This window comes from Pseudopipra pipra, chromosome 3, assembly GCF_036250125.1.
Source record: "Pseudopipra pipra isolate bDixPip1 chromosome 3, bDixPip1.hap1, whole genome shotgun sequence".
Lineage (NCBI taxonomy): Eukaryota > Metazoa > Chordata > Aves > Passeriformes > Pipridae > Pseudopipra > Pseudopipra pipra.
In genome coordinates this window covers 1,310,604-1,324,504 of record NC_087551.1, presented here as the reverse complement: position 1 = coordinate 1,324,504, position 13,901 = coordinate 1,310,604, and the positions used below count along the sequence as shown (strand labels likewise).

The following is a 13,901-nucleotide window of genomic DNA, read 5'->3' as shown; positions in this document are numbered from 1 at the left end:
CACCGGGACTGACTGGGACAGAAGCTCCTTTCTTCTCCATCCCCTAACAGTCCTTGAAATTAAAAGTCAATAAAAAACCCCTACATCCCAAACTACCAGCTAAAATTAACTATAGGCTTGCACAAAACCCCCCTCAGCTGCATTTCTTCTGGTCTTCGCTGGGTTTCTGTTGGAGCAGACACTCAAATTACAAAGCCTCCTCCCCCTTGTGTTGACACCACAAGACAGCCCGTGGCCTTCCCTCTAAAACCAGGGACTCAGGAAGCCCACAAAGTTTGGTTTGTCTGAATTTCCCCCCACAAAGCACAACTTTTAAACAACATTCTGCCAAACACAATGCAAACACCACTCGGATCCATTCCATCCCACCTCACAGAGGGTCCCCAGAGGCTTCCACGGCTAAAATCTGCCAACAGCAGGAACAGCCAGAGGGAAATGAGTCCACACCAACAGACCCAGGATCATTCCTCAAGTGAAGAGAGCCGGGTCCTGGAGCAATTAATCAACAGCAAAATGTGCCAAGTGCCAGTCACCAAACACGAAGGGCACCTCACTTCCCCAAACATGACACCTTTTCTGGGAATTGGCTCGTCAGTCCCTGGAGGAGAAACCCAAACCCCGGGCAAGGCTGACTTGGTCATTCCACTGCTGGAGGAGCAGGAACCAGCTCGTAACACAATCACTTCACAACAGGATAATTATCATTATTAAGAAGAAAACAGGCTGCAGTTAGTTTGGAGCCTCCCAAACCCACCATAATGCCCTGATTCCCAAACCAGCACCCCAGGGAACAGGTTGTTCCCTCTGGCAGGTCACATCTCATCTCAGAGGCAGCTCACTGACTTCTCAGGGGAGCAGCAAAGGGTTTTCCAAGTGATTCTTGGGGACAAACCCCTGAGGTGCAACATTCAAGGACCATGTAGCAGCACAAACAACATGAGCACCCAGAAGCAGAACCCAGCAGCCACCCAGGCTCTGATTTCTGAGCCACTCTGAAGAATTCCCTCACAAACTGCATTCTGCCACGAGAACTGAAGTCAATAAACACTGCATTTTTCCCCTGGCACTTCTGCCTGAAAGCCAGCAGATGTGGAAGTGCTAAAACCATGGGATCACAGAACCATTTAGGCTGGAAAACACCCCCAAGAACACCAAGCCCAACCATTAACTCAGCACTGCCAAGGTCACCACTAAGCCCTGTCCCCAAGTGCCACATCCACAGGGCTTTAAACCCTCCCTGGATGACTCCACCATTCCTTGGGCAGTTGTGGCAGGGCTGGACAGCCCTTTTGGGGAAGATGTTTTCCCAAACATCCAACCTATATATTCCTGATGCAAACTGGGGCTGTTTCCTCTCTGCAGAGACAAACCTGCCTTTTCCAGGCAGCAGGTGATGTCAGTCACAACCAGAACAGACAGATTTTTATCAAGAATAAGAACTTATTGCTCCTGATGACAACAAAAATGGGAACTCCTCTTAAATTTTAACTTAATCAACAAAGGAATAACATTCCAGGCTGTTACTCTCTACTGAGGCCAATCAGAGAAAAGGAAGTTAGGTGGCATATTTCAAAATTAAATATTTATCACTACACCAGCAACTGAAGCACTCTTTGTTTGGGGAAAACAGGATTATCCTTCCCAGCACTGGAACAAGTGACTTTGTCATTTGCAAGGCACAAAGCAAATTCAAAATGTGGTTTGTTGTTACAGCAGTATTTGCATAATATTTATATGTGTTATTAAGCACAGTTTCAGGACAGTTAGCCAAGGTGAATGGCCCATCCCTTTAATCCTCTAATAACACGCTTGGGATGCAATTTGGAAATCCATCCCCCTCTGACAAAGCAATCCTGCTGCCTCCACAGCGACCATTTCCCAACGCTCATCGCCACCAAACTGCACCATTTCGATCGAGCCGCAAACCGGAGCACTAAAAATGCACCCAAGGATATTTTTGTCCCTCGTTTTATATCTCTGCATGCCCTCCCTGCTTGCTCTTAGACATTATGGCCGAGCTACTAAATATCATAAAGCAGATGGATCTATCCCAAAATACACAGACACATTTAACTTTTGCTGTGGGCGCCGATCTCATGAGTCGGCTGAAAATTCCCCGCAGGCCCAAGGCTCTTGCCTGGCTCCTTGGCATCCTGCCACAGCTCATGACAACCAGAAGTCAAAAATGCAAACAGCTGTCCTACTGTTCCAGGCCCCCTGGAATAGCGGGGCTGTGCTGCTTGGAAAGCTGCCCCCGAGGTGACGTGGAGGTTCCTCGCCCCGCACCAGGAACGTGGGGAACTTTGGGAGGCTCTGAACTCTGCAGCGAGCTGTGCCACTGCAGCCCCAGTGATTCATGGCACTTTCTGCTGCTCAGCAGCAGCTGTGGAAACATCCCTGAGCTCCGCCTGGCCCCGGAATGTCCATGTGCTCCTCACCTGTCAGCCCTGCTGCGGCACACACAGCCCAGCCCTCGCGGTGCTGCCGCGCCACCCGCTCGCTGCAAGGGCCCAGAAAGCTCGTGGTTCACCTCAGCCCCTCAGGAAACATCCCACCAGGCACCCCCAGGCCCTTGGGGAGCTGATCTTTGTCCCACACCCTCCTGCACCATAATCTCGCCCGGGATTTACCGCCTGATTAGGATTACTCAGCCTAAAGACACAGCCAGATAAGAGCTGTGTGCTCCCTGTCACCCACACCTGCCCACAGGGAGGGAGCGCCAGCCCTGACTCCTGGGGACGGACATTTCGGTCTCCTGGCATGTTTTTTATAATCTTTACATCTCTAACGTGGTTCAGAAATGTAACTGAGTGATACAAAATTATCTCAGGTGTGGCCTGGTGAATATTTCTGCATGAAGATGGTTTGAAACCTCGATCCCCGGGCTGTGATGGTAAATGGCACAACTTCCCATGCTGTGTGACAACCAGGGGTGCAGATCCTTCACATCACAGAGCAACAAGAATCACACTACTGGAATGAGAATGAGCATAAAAGGGCCTTTCTTTCTTACTAGGCAGTGAAGAAGCAGTTCTGAGTTTAATTCCTAATCTGGCAGATAGTGCAGATTATCACAGCACCATGGTGACTTCAATACTCTTCTGGGGAAAATATCTTTACTTCTTTGTGGTACATGTTTAACTCAAAGCCATCTAACTCGTGTTTGTCTAGCATACAATGAGAATAGACCTCTAAAAATAACCTGCTTCCCCCCTCTCTCAGCTCTTCAGGGCAGTTTAACTTATTATTAGCCATTATTCACATCTCTTACGTAAACTGCCATTTCTGGAAAATTTTCTGCCTCCCAATACAAAACCTGAAAGTGTGCAAGGCTGGGGAACACAAAGCTGGGTGAAACTCCATTGGATTACATTTTTTCCCTTTGCCTCTATTTACCTTTTACCTGAGTCCCAGTCCCCGGAGCAGCTCCTGAGCAGCACTAAAGCTCCTTTGCACACCCGGGCGCTGGGAAGCTGCAAAGCTGGATTAGAGGGGCACCCGGGGTCAGGGAATCCCCCCGGGGGGCACAGCCAGGGAGCCACCACGCCACAGCCTCTTCCCAAACGGAGCTGGGGCACAGCCACCGCACCCCCACTTCCCCCTGGGCCCTACCACAGCCTCCCTTTCCCGAGGGATTGTAAACCAGGAGAACGCAGAGCCTGGATAAGTCTCCTCCCCGTGGAGAAGCCCAGGGACGGCAGCGCAGGAGAGGTGACACTGCTCTTCCCCAAGCACCGTGTGCACCTAATTCCTGGGGCTGGGATGTCACTGCTGGCACAGGCTCCTTGGGACAGTTGCACCTCGTGGTGCTGCAGGGCTGACCCCAGCCCAGGAGCTGACGGGTGTTTTTCCACAAATGAAACAATCTGTTTGCCTTTTCCAGGGCGCACAAATCTGCAGGCACCGAAAGGTCACGACTTTCTGTTCCCAATCTCATGATTCCCTAACGCTCCCACTTTTATTTTCCCTTCTGCCGAGCTCCCTGTGCAGGTCCCTGCAGCAGTGCAAACATCCAGGGAATGGTTATTTCCATCCCTGCTTCCCTGGGCAGGCTCACACCGGGGCTCAGCCCAAGCACCTGCTGACTCAGGATGTCCCAACCTGGCTCCCTGGCCGCCCCCACACTTTGCTCTCACCAGCCCATTTAGAAGCCAACTCATCCTCTTTCTGTGAAGAACTAATTGAGGCGTCCCAGCTTTCAAGTTTAAATGGTTTATGCCAAGGAGTAAAGCTGTGCCATCACATTCCTCCCCTGACACATCTGACACGGGGCCCAAAATCAAACTGGCTTATTTTTACCCTCAAACAAATCCATGTACAGTCTGCAGTGGTAAACCACTGCTCATTTGAATATCCAAACACTGGCTGCTTGGATCCAGGGGCTGGTGCCAAAATCCTGTCACCCACAGCCAGTCCAGGCACGTCTGAGGCCGCTCAACTGATTCATCTCTGCCTTGGTGCTTCCAGGCAGCCCAAGATGAATTTGAAGAGGCTCCTACTGACCTACACCGAGATAAAACCCACCTCGTTTCTCATTCAGGTGATGATGATGATATGAAATGGCTTTTCCTGTGCTGGGACTGTGGGGTTGTGTGGTTTTACCCCAGCTTTTTCCCCTCTCAGCTGCAGCCCCATCCTGCCCTCAGCCAAAGCCTCGGGAGCGCCCTAAACGCCAGTGGAATACGTGACCAAAAAAAACCAAACCCCGAGCCCTCAGTCAATAATCCATTTTTAGGAAAGAATTTGTGCGAAAATGAGGTAAGTGATAACTTTGCAGCTCTCCTGTTATCCCCGGGGCTATTTCGGGAGAGTGTGACTGCATTCGCGCTTGTCGCATAGTCCTGCTCCCGATCTCCTGGCACGGCCCCAGCACATTCCAGGATTTAACGCACACGGCTCGTCGGGATGCAGTCCCACTTATCTCCCAGACACACTGACTAACACTTTCCCACATAAACTGACCCACCCTTCAGTAGCAAGAGGTCACCCAGTACAATCAGCCTTCAAATGAGGAAAACAATCAGGAAAAGCTTCTGGGATGCCAAAAACACCAACAGAATAAAACACAACGGGCTCCAGTGTTTGTTTTATCAAAACTTAGAGACTGAGAGGCAGATTTTTCAGCTGGTGATAACCAGTGCAGCTCCACCAAAGTCAACCAAGATTTCTTCCAGGCTTGGGATCTGGCTCCCTAAAAGCATTTAAAATTATTGCAGGAATATGTTACTCCAAAAAAAAGGTCAAAAATAAAAAGGTAGCAATTAATCCGTTCACTTCTTACTATCGTGAAATTAAAGAGAATTATTCATAGCATCATGCTCAGAAAAAGGTCACGATATTTTAAGTTACAAAAAAATCAAGCAAGTGTTAAACTAACCAGGTTTTCTTTGCCACATATGGATCCCACAGGACAAGGAATTCCTGGTAACTTATGGAGAACTCTCCTGACCCTCCTCGCCAGCCCCTGCGTGATCCAGGCTCTAACAAAGGCTGTTCTGCTGGATGATCCTCCTCATAACCAGCACCCACTGACTTGCACAAGGCAGATTTAGGCCCAAAGCCCCCTTCCAAAAGCACAGAGCCAGGAATTTGCTGGTGAGGGGCAAAACTTGTTTCTCCAAGCTCCATGCTGCATTCCAGTGCTGCCATGAATGTGTGTGCCACTGGCACCCCGGAGCCACGAGCTACCCACCCCCCTGCATGGGCTGCTACAGATCACCCCAAAACATTCCCACTAAATATCTGTTCACTGAGAGAAAAGGCAGTGAAAGCCCTTGGGAAGAAACTCTCATCGTTGCTTTAGCTACAGACAAAACCCAGTGCTCGGAATGCCCAAACCAGAACCTGTGGGTGCCCAAATAAATTTATCTACATTAAAGTAGTTTACATACAGCGGGCAGCACCTTTTCCCTTCTAAAACAGAAAACCAGAAGAGCTACTTGCTATAATTAGCTGGAGCATTTGTGGTGTTCAGGCACTGAGCAAAATTGATTTTATGAGTGGAAAAAATAAGCATTTGGTGCACGAAAGCAGAGTGTGCTCTGTGTTACCCACAGATCAGCCCCACTGTACCCAGGCTCTGACCTGCCCACACCCTGAGAAACAAGATCCATCCACAGCTTCCTTGCCCTTCCAAACACAAGGCTCCCTTTTATCATGTAGCAGTCAAAAGCAGACACTCCATGTCATTCTATAATAAATCAACCCACAGAGCAATAGGATTAATTCAGAACAAAAGGCAGGAACTTACAGAACCAAAAGATGCAGATCTGTGTACACAATGTCTCCTAGAAGACCTTGACCACGTTCTTGGGACACTACAGGGGCTGAATCCCCCAGGGAAAATTAAAGACTTCCCAAAGGTGCCTGTAGGTCTGGCTTGGGAAAAATGTGTGCCTGGGATAAATTGGGTAATCAGTGTAACCTTAAAGCCAGGCCAGGCTTGGAGAGGAACCTCTGCGTCACCTCGGAGCACCTCCCACCCAGCTCTGGGAATAACGGCTCCAAGGGAGGGAGCAAAGGGAAAACAGAACTCCACAGATTTTGGGGTGGGCTGTGATCCTTCCTGACCAGCACAGGCACCCCACTGCAGCCCTGCCCCTGGGGTTTTATAGCACAGGCATTACCCCCACGGGATGCTGTTTCATCAAACCTGGAGGCAAAGTGAAAACACAAAAGCCAGAAGGAAAGGTCTGAGTCCCTCTGGACTGAGGGCAGGAAGGAGCTCAACAGCCAGTCCAGCACTTCTACAGGGGGACTTCACTCCCTTTGGTCATTAAGTTGGCTCCTTCCAATCCATCAGCCTGGGTGCCAGTCCCTCCCTGGGCAGCAGAGCAGGGCTGCTTTGCTCCAGCTCTGCATCCCTTGTCTCTGGTTACATCTTCCACCCCAGAAATCTTTCCATGTCTGTAACTCTGTGTCTTCCAGACCCCACATACCACACAGGGAGCAGCAACTGCCCATTTCAGGGATATCCCACCTCCCCACAGCTGAACTGAGCCATGATCAACAAAACCAAACCCAGTGCTCACACCAGTCAAACTGAGCTTTCAGTCAGTCTCTATTCTTGTCTCAAAAATAAAATACAAGCACTTTGCTCCTCATTCTTTTCCAAGGCAAGCCCACAGCTCCTCTGATCCACACAGCATCCATGTTCCCTGAACAGAGGAGAAGTGGTTTCCCTTTTTGTGCAGCTTTACGTGTGAGCAAAAACCAGGAGACCAAACCTAGGAACATCACTCCTGAATGTGTTTCACACATCCCTGGCAAACTGCTCAGCAGGTGTAACTTCAGGCCTGGCTACTTGCCCCAAAAAGAGAACAGCCCCTGTTTGGAATCCCAGCAAACAGCAAACCTGCTAAATGTGGAACATTTACCTGTGAGCAGTTCCATGGCAGAGTATTTTTAGCTCCCAGGACGGGGTGTTAATGGCACACCTCTCCTGTTCCAAGGGCATGACCAGCCAGGCTATTCCCAGTGTCCAACAGGTGTGGGGCAGCACCTGCTGCCTCCAGGGCTTCACATGGAGGGGCTCTTTTGTTCCCTCTGCCCTCTTGGGGTGAGGGGCTGCTGAATAAATCAAACCATTTCTTTTTAAAGTTCCAATACTCAGCACATGGTGAAATAAAAGCGACTGCACAACGGTGTCGTTTGTTTCTCTGGTGGCAGTGGTGACACACCAAAGGGACTTCTGGTGTGATAAAACACGTGCAGCTCGGAAATAAATATGAGTTTGTGCAATATATCAAGAATATATATATATGTTAAATAATCAATGCATGAAGAGAGCATCAGGAAAGCGAAAAGACGTGAAAAAGTAAGAACATCCTGAAATTTTCACCATTCCACGAGAGAAACCCTCACAGAGAAGAGGCTGAGAAAAATGTTAATGGTGCTGAAAAACAATAACTCAATTTAATCCTCAACCTTAATCTGCCCTTGGCCACAGGAAGATGTTCACAATCCCTGAGCACAAAGATTACACATTGGTGCACATCTTTTGCTAATCACACACATTTCACTACAAGCAGAAATAACACTTCCAGACACAACCCCCCAGCCATAAAATCTGTTATGAACTCAACCATCACCTAACAATACACATCAAAGCTTTTTCCATGCAAAACTGGGCTTTTTTAATCAGGAATGGTCAGTAAAAAAAATATGTCTGGGATTAACAACACACAAAAATGAAATAAAGTTGGATGAAATAGAAAAAAACCTGTCTGCTTAAGTCTATGTAGAATTGATCTGTATCACTCTGATCAAGCTGTTGAAGAAGCTGGGGTCTACTGGGCATAAAAAGAATTTTTATTGTGTCTTTCTCTTTTTTTTTTTTTTACCATGTAATCTCTCTGAAACCCTTTTTTCATTAAAGGAAGGCAAAGCCTGGAGAGGTCCAGCTGTAACTGCTGCAACGTTGTATTCGTGTTCATTAGAAAAACAAATTCACAACAGATCATTTTAAGAGCAATAATAAAAGTCTGACAAATGAAAACCAGATGTGAGGGAAAAAAAAACAACAACCCAGCAGTAGGGAAAGCAGGCTCTGCCACAGGCTCTGCAGAGCAGGGCTCACACCCCCCTCGGTGCCATGTGACTCCAACACTTGCTCCACCAGACAAGTGGTGTTTGGTGAGCACAGCCCAACACGAGGTGATTTCCAAGGTGGAAAGGCACTAGAAAGCAAGAGGAGGCAACCAGATTTTCACATTTAATATCTCTAGGCCAGATTCCTGTTGGTTTGACTTGGGAAAGCTGCCAGGAGCTTCCAGAGGGAAGGGTCTAACGTGCTGGCAGCTCCATCAGCTGGGAACAGGAGCAGCCCACGGTGTGAGCTGGTGTGCCAGAAAATCCCTTATGGATCCACACAGTTCCAACCACGAGCACAGGCCTGGTCTAACCAGGATTTCCCAGGCTCTACTCTCCTACACAACCCCCCAGGGTCCCAGGGGTGCTGGGGGCTCCTCGCCCTGGCTCTCCATCCATCCCCTGGGGCTCCACCACTTCCAGAGGTTTTCCTGGACCCAGGAAACGGGGAGCAGGAGGCCTGTGGCCACAGCCACCGGCCTGGGCAGGATTTAGGAGCTGACTCATGGCTAACGGGCAATGACAAACTGTTGTCCTGGTTGTGCACTTGTGCCCAGATCAGATGACTAAGGAATTTAGGTGCCTATAGAGATTAAGGGGCTAAATAACTTTTGCAGCCCGAGCCTTAAACATCTGCATGAGCAGAGCTTTCCCTCCGTGCTCCACAGAAGATGTCCAGGCACTCCTTGCTAATGAAATACAATAATTTAATAATCCAACTACAGATGTGAAATGCTGTAACTGACCCACATGAAAAATAAATCCTTAGTCAGGTGACGTAATGCACACGAGCATTCCAGGCCCATCCCATACAGGGGGTTCAGCTGATTCCATTTTACATGTGATGAAGGAAAAGGAGACATCTTCCATGAAACGGTTTGTGCTGCCCAGGGGCAGCGTCCTGGGCTCACACACACATAACGTGAGGGGCTCACCCCTCTCTGCTCACTCCTGGATGCAGGCAGGGCTCAGGAACACACAGCAAGCAATCCCAAAAGCTGCAGGATCGGTGCCACCACGGAGATGAAACAGCACCTCTGACGCTTTTTGCCACACAACTGCTGCGAGCTGCTATTTTATCCCAAAATGCTGCATCCTGCTTTAGTGAGTGTCATTTGCTGCACTTAACCTGCATTACAGACAAACCCAAACGGGTGGTGTTCCAGACCCTGAGCTCCTTGGTAATTCCGTGGTTATGCTACTGCATGAAATAACAAAATATTCCCTTCTTTTTTTTTTTTTTTGCTTATCTAGCACTGGTTGTGACACATGAAGCCAGCCCCTAGTCCCTCCCCACGGCCCCACAACCACTGCTAAGTCATGGAGGCATCATTACAGCCATTTCTGCGTTACCGACAGACAGAGAGAAAAACCAGAATTCCGAAGGATAATATCAGTTCTTTAGAAATCACATCTCACTGCCGTCACCCACCTTCCCAGCCCTTGATCCCACTGCATTTTCATCTCCTGCCTCTCTCTCTCCAGAGCCTGCTGAGCATATGCAAGTCCTTCCTCCTGCAGTGGCCCGAGGAGTCACAGCCTCCCCTGACATTTTCACAGGGCTGATATCCCTCGGAACAGATTCCCCTCCGTGCCCTGCCTCCCCAGCCCCGGCTCCGGGGAGCATTGTTTCCCGAGATGCCTGTCAGCGGATGCCGGGCTGCGGGAATTCCAGTCTTTCTCCCGAACTGCTCAGTGAGCAGGTTTCATAATGCTCGTATCCTGTCAATAGAGGTCGAAGGATGTACAGAACGCTCCGGATCTTGACAGTTTATTCCCTCTCCCTGCAATCCTGCTCCTGGTTTTGAACACTTAGCATTTATACCTACAGACAACGCTGAGTACGATACAGAAATACAGATCGCTACTCACCTTTAAACAATTTTACTCGCGATTAAGACACCAACATCACAAATTCAGCCCCGCTCTGCTTTTGTATTATCGCTCCGAGAGGAAAAACATCAGCTCCTGACTAACCCCGCCGCCGCGGTGCCCTGAGCGCGGCGTTCAGCGCTGCTGCAGTCTGTGTCTCTAGCACAAGTCTGCCATATTTTTTTTGTTAAATCAGGCCTGTACCCACCTAAGAGCGGAGCCAGCCCCGAGCGGCCGAACCGCCCCACGCATCGCGCCGCTCACTGCGGGAGCCCCGGCCGCGGGGACAGGCGGGGGAAAGCGGCGGCTCCCGGACCGCAGCCCCGCACCCCCGCCCGCAGCCCCGCAGCGCTCCCGCACACAAAGCCCCGCGGGGGCCGCGCTGTCAGTGCCCGCGCCCCCCGCGCCGCCCCCCGCCCCGGCTCCCGCAGCGCTCGGGCATTACGTGCGTTCCGGGGCAGCAGCGCAGGGCAGCAGGACCGCTCCGCTCCGCACCGCACCGGGCGTGCGGCTGCGCGGGGGCGGCTCCGCGGGCGGCTCCGGCCGGCGGAGGGAGCGAGCGAGGCAGGGAGAGGGGCAGGGGCGGCGGCCGCGGCCCCCGGGGACGGGCCGGGCCCGCGGGGCAGGGCAGGGCCGGGCAGGGCGGGGCCGCCGCGCGTCTGACAGCGCCGGGCCCGCTCCGCGCTCCCCGCTCCGCGCTCCGCGCTCACCCCCGGCTCCCGGTGCCCGGCTCCCGGCCGGCCCTACCTCCGTGCGGCGCGGCTCTCGCTCGGTGCGGAGGGCGGGCGGTGCCGGCGGTGCCCGCAGCCCCCGGCGCTGCGCTGCGTGTGCTCCGCCCGGCGCGGAGAGAGGGGCGAGCGAGGGGCGGGGACAGCGCGGGAGCCCCCGCCCCGCGCCCCTGCCCTGCGGAGGGCTCGGCACGGCCCCGCATCATCCCCCGCCCCGCATCCCTGCCCTGCGGAGGGCTCGGCACGGCCCCACATCATCCCCCGCCCCAAGGACCCTGCCCTGCGGACGGCTCGGCACGGCCCCGCATCATCCCCCGCCCCGCGCCCCTGCCCTGAGGAGGGCTCGGCACGGCCCCGCATCATCCCCCGCCCCGCATCCCTGCCCTGCAGACGGCTCGGCACGGCCCCACATCATCCCCCGCCCCGCATCCCTGCCCTGCGGACGGCTCGGCACGGCCCCGCACCCCTGCCCTGCGGACCCTGCGGCGCGGGGGGCACGGCACGGCCGCCGCATCTCCCCGCATCCCCCGGGCACCCTCACCTGTGCTGCTGCTGCTGCGGGGCCTGCCCTGCGCTCACGCCAGGTCTTGCCCCTCCGCCGGCCCGCGCTCCCACAGCCTCCCGCGGGTGTTATCCAGCCGCTCCCGGCTCGCCTTCCCTTCTCCCGAACATTTATTTGGTTATTGGGTCTCTCCAGCCTTCTCGCCCCTCCTCCTCTGACACCCGCTCCTGTCGCAAAGACAATGTTGGCTCGCCCCCAGCATCCATTTCCTCTAGTGCTGCTCTCCCTCCCGCTGCTCTGTCATTCCTGGTGGAAACCCCATCCCGGCTTTGACTTCCTCCACTGCAGTCACCCTCTCCCGCTCCAGTCCTGCCACCTTCCCACATAAACAGCCTCCCTTTGACAGTGTAACGCAACCCCTGAAACTCGACCCCGGCTGCCCTTCTGCAGCACTTTCCCTTCTCCTCCTTTCCTGGGCAGGATTTTGCCTGTCTTTCCAGAGAAAACTGCTATCCCACAGCCAGGGTGCCTTTCCTCTTTCCCCCATGTCCCTCTTGCACGGCCAAGGTCAGAGGCAGACATTGCTGCTTCACCTTTCCTGTGCTAATCCTGGTCCCTCTGCTCCCATCCATGTGTGTCCTCACCCTCCCCGTGTCCATGCTCCTTCCCTCCCGTCCACTGCCCCTCACTCATAGCTATCCATGTCCTTTGTTCAGGAATCAACAAACCACTGGATTCATTCACCTCCTTAGTTATCATTCCCTTTTCCCTGCTCTTCATCCCCGCACTCACTCCTGACTCTTTAATTGCAGTCTGGAGTTCCTCTCCTCTGTGCCTGTCTCAAACTCCTTATCTGGCTCCTGCCCCTCCACACTCAGATGCTTTGCCAAAGTTACTAATATCCACTTCCTGGCGTAATCTCTGGAATATTGCTTCATTTCCAGCCTGTCAGAATTATCAGCCTGGCTCTTTTGGATATTTTCTCCTCCGTTGGTTTCCAAGACTGCTCCCCCAGAGTCACCTCCCTACAGCTCCTCAGACGCCTGATTTCCAGTGGGAGTCCAAATGGACTAAGCCCCTCGAACTTGGGAAAAGCTCCTCTGGCACTCAGAAAGGATCTTTGAAATGTTCTGTCACCAGGAAGCCTACAAGAACCTCGATAGGAACATACTTCCATGTTTGTCACTCGTGCTGGTTCATATCCAGTCCTTGGGAATGCAGCAAAAATGCGTGTATAAATACATATATAATTTATATTCAAATGCTAGGATATTAAGAAACATCCTAAAAAATCACCCTTCACTCAACTATTAATATCCATCAAGCAAGTTGGCAGGGACAGAAGATTGCAGTGTCTGGGAGTGAGCGAGAACATGCCGCGTATTTTAGGATTGTGTCTGTCTTAACCCCCACAGCTCAAAGAGGGGTGGGCCATTGATTCCCATGGAAATAACTGGGTAGGAATGAACGCCTGGAGAAGCTGGAACCAGAATAGCAGGGGCATTGTGGGCTCCAACCAGTTATCCCAGTTATTAACAGTCATTTTCTTCTTTCTACAGAGCCCACATTTGGTAAAGAACGGGGCAGGTGCAGACATTTTGCTGCTGATGGTTAAAAGCAGCATCTCCAGCCTTGACAGAAAGGATGATGGTTTAATTTTTGAAAATTACTGAACCTATTTGTCTGTATTCTCAGCATGAACCTTCCACTCACAGTGTTACAAAGCTCAAACCTCCAGCTTGGTGACAACTCATCTGGGAGTAATTACCAGGTTAATTACCAGCACTTCCCAATATCAGTGAGTAATCCCAGTTAGACAAACAGGTTGTCCCCACTGATGGCCACATTCCCTCTCAACTAACCAAGCTGAAAGGGGTGGGATGAATGGGTATGGTAGAAACTGTTGTTAAATGAAGCGAAAGGGGAAGCAACAAGTTGGGCAAAGTCATTCCCCTTCTGCTGTTACTTTGTAGTTACTTTGGGAAGCCCAAGGCTTTTTCCCTTACACACGTTTTGCCCATGAAAATATGGACTTAATCTGTTTTTTTTTTTTTTTAGTTTTGAAAACCTACCAAGTCACTGCACTCAATAATATAGTCTGATGCTCATCCCACAGAAATATATCCATGTGCAAATTGACACCTTCTCCAAGGGGAAAACACTGCACAGGTGTGTCAAGGCAAACACTCTGAGAGATAACTTAAAAATAA

At 51.6% G+C, this 13,901-nt stretch overlaps 1 protein-coding gene across 3 annotated transcripts in view; it reads right to left on the bottom strand.

The window, feature by feature from the left end:
- Positions 1-11,959, bottom strand: part of SPTBN1 (spectrin beta, non-erythrocytic 1) — a 114,752-nt gene extending 102,793 nt beyond the window's left edge. Inside the window, exon 1 of one of the 3 annotated variants that reach the window (XM_064650938.1) lies at positions 11,731-11,959. The gene's annotated coding sequence lies outside the window, so the exon portion shown is untranslated. Of the gene's footprint in view, positions 1-10,906; positions 11,034-11,208; positions 11,308-11,730 lie in introns of those variants that run through there. The other 2 variants (XM_064650939.1, XM_064650940.1) reach the window with 2 other exon arrangements.
- Positions 11,960-13,901: the final 1,942 nt, after the last annotated feature.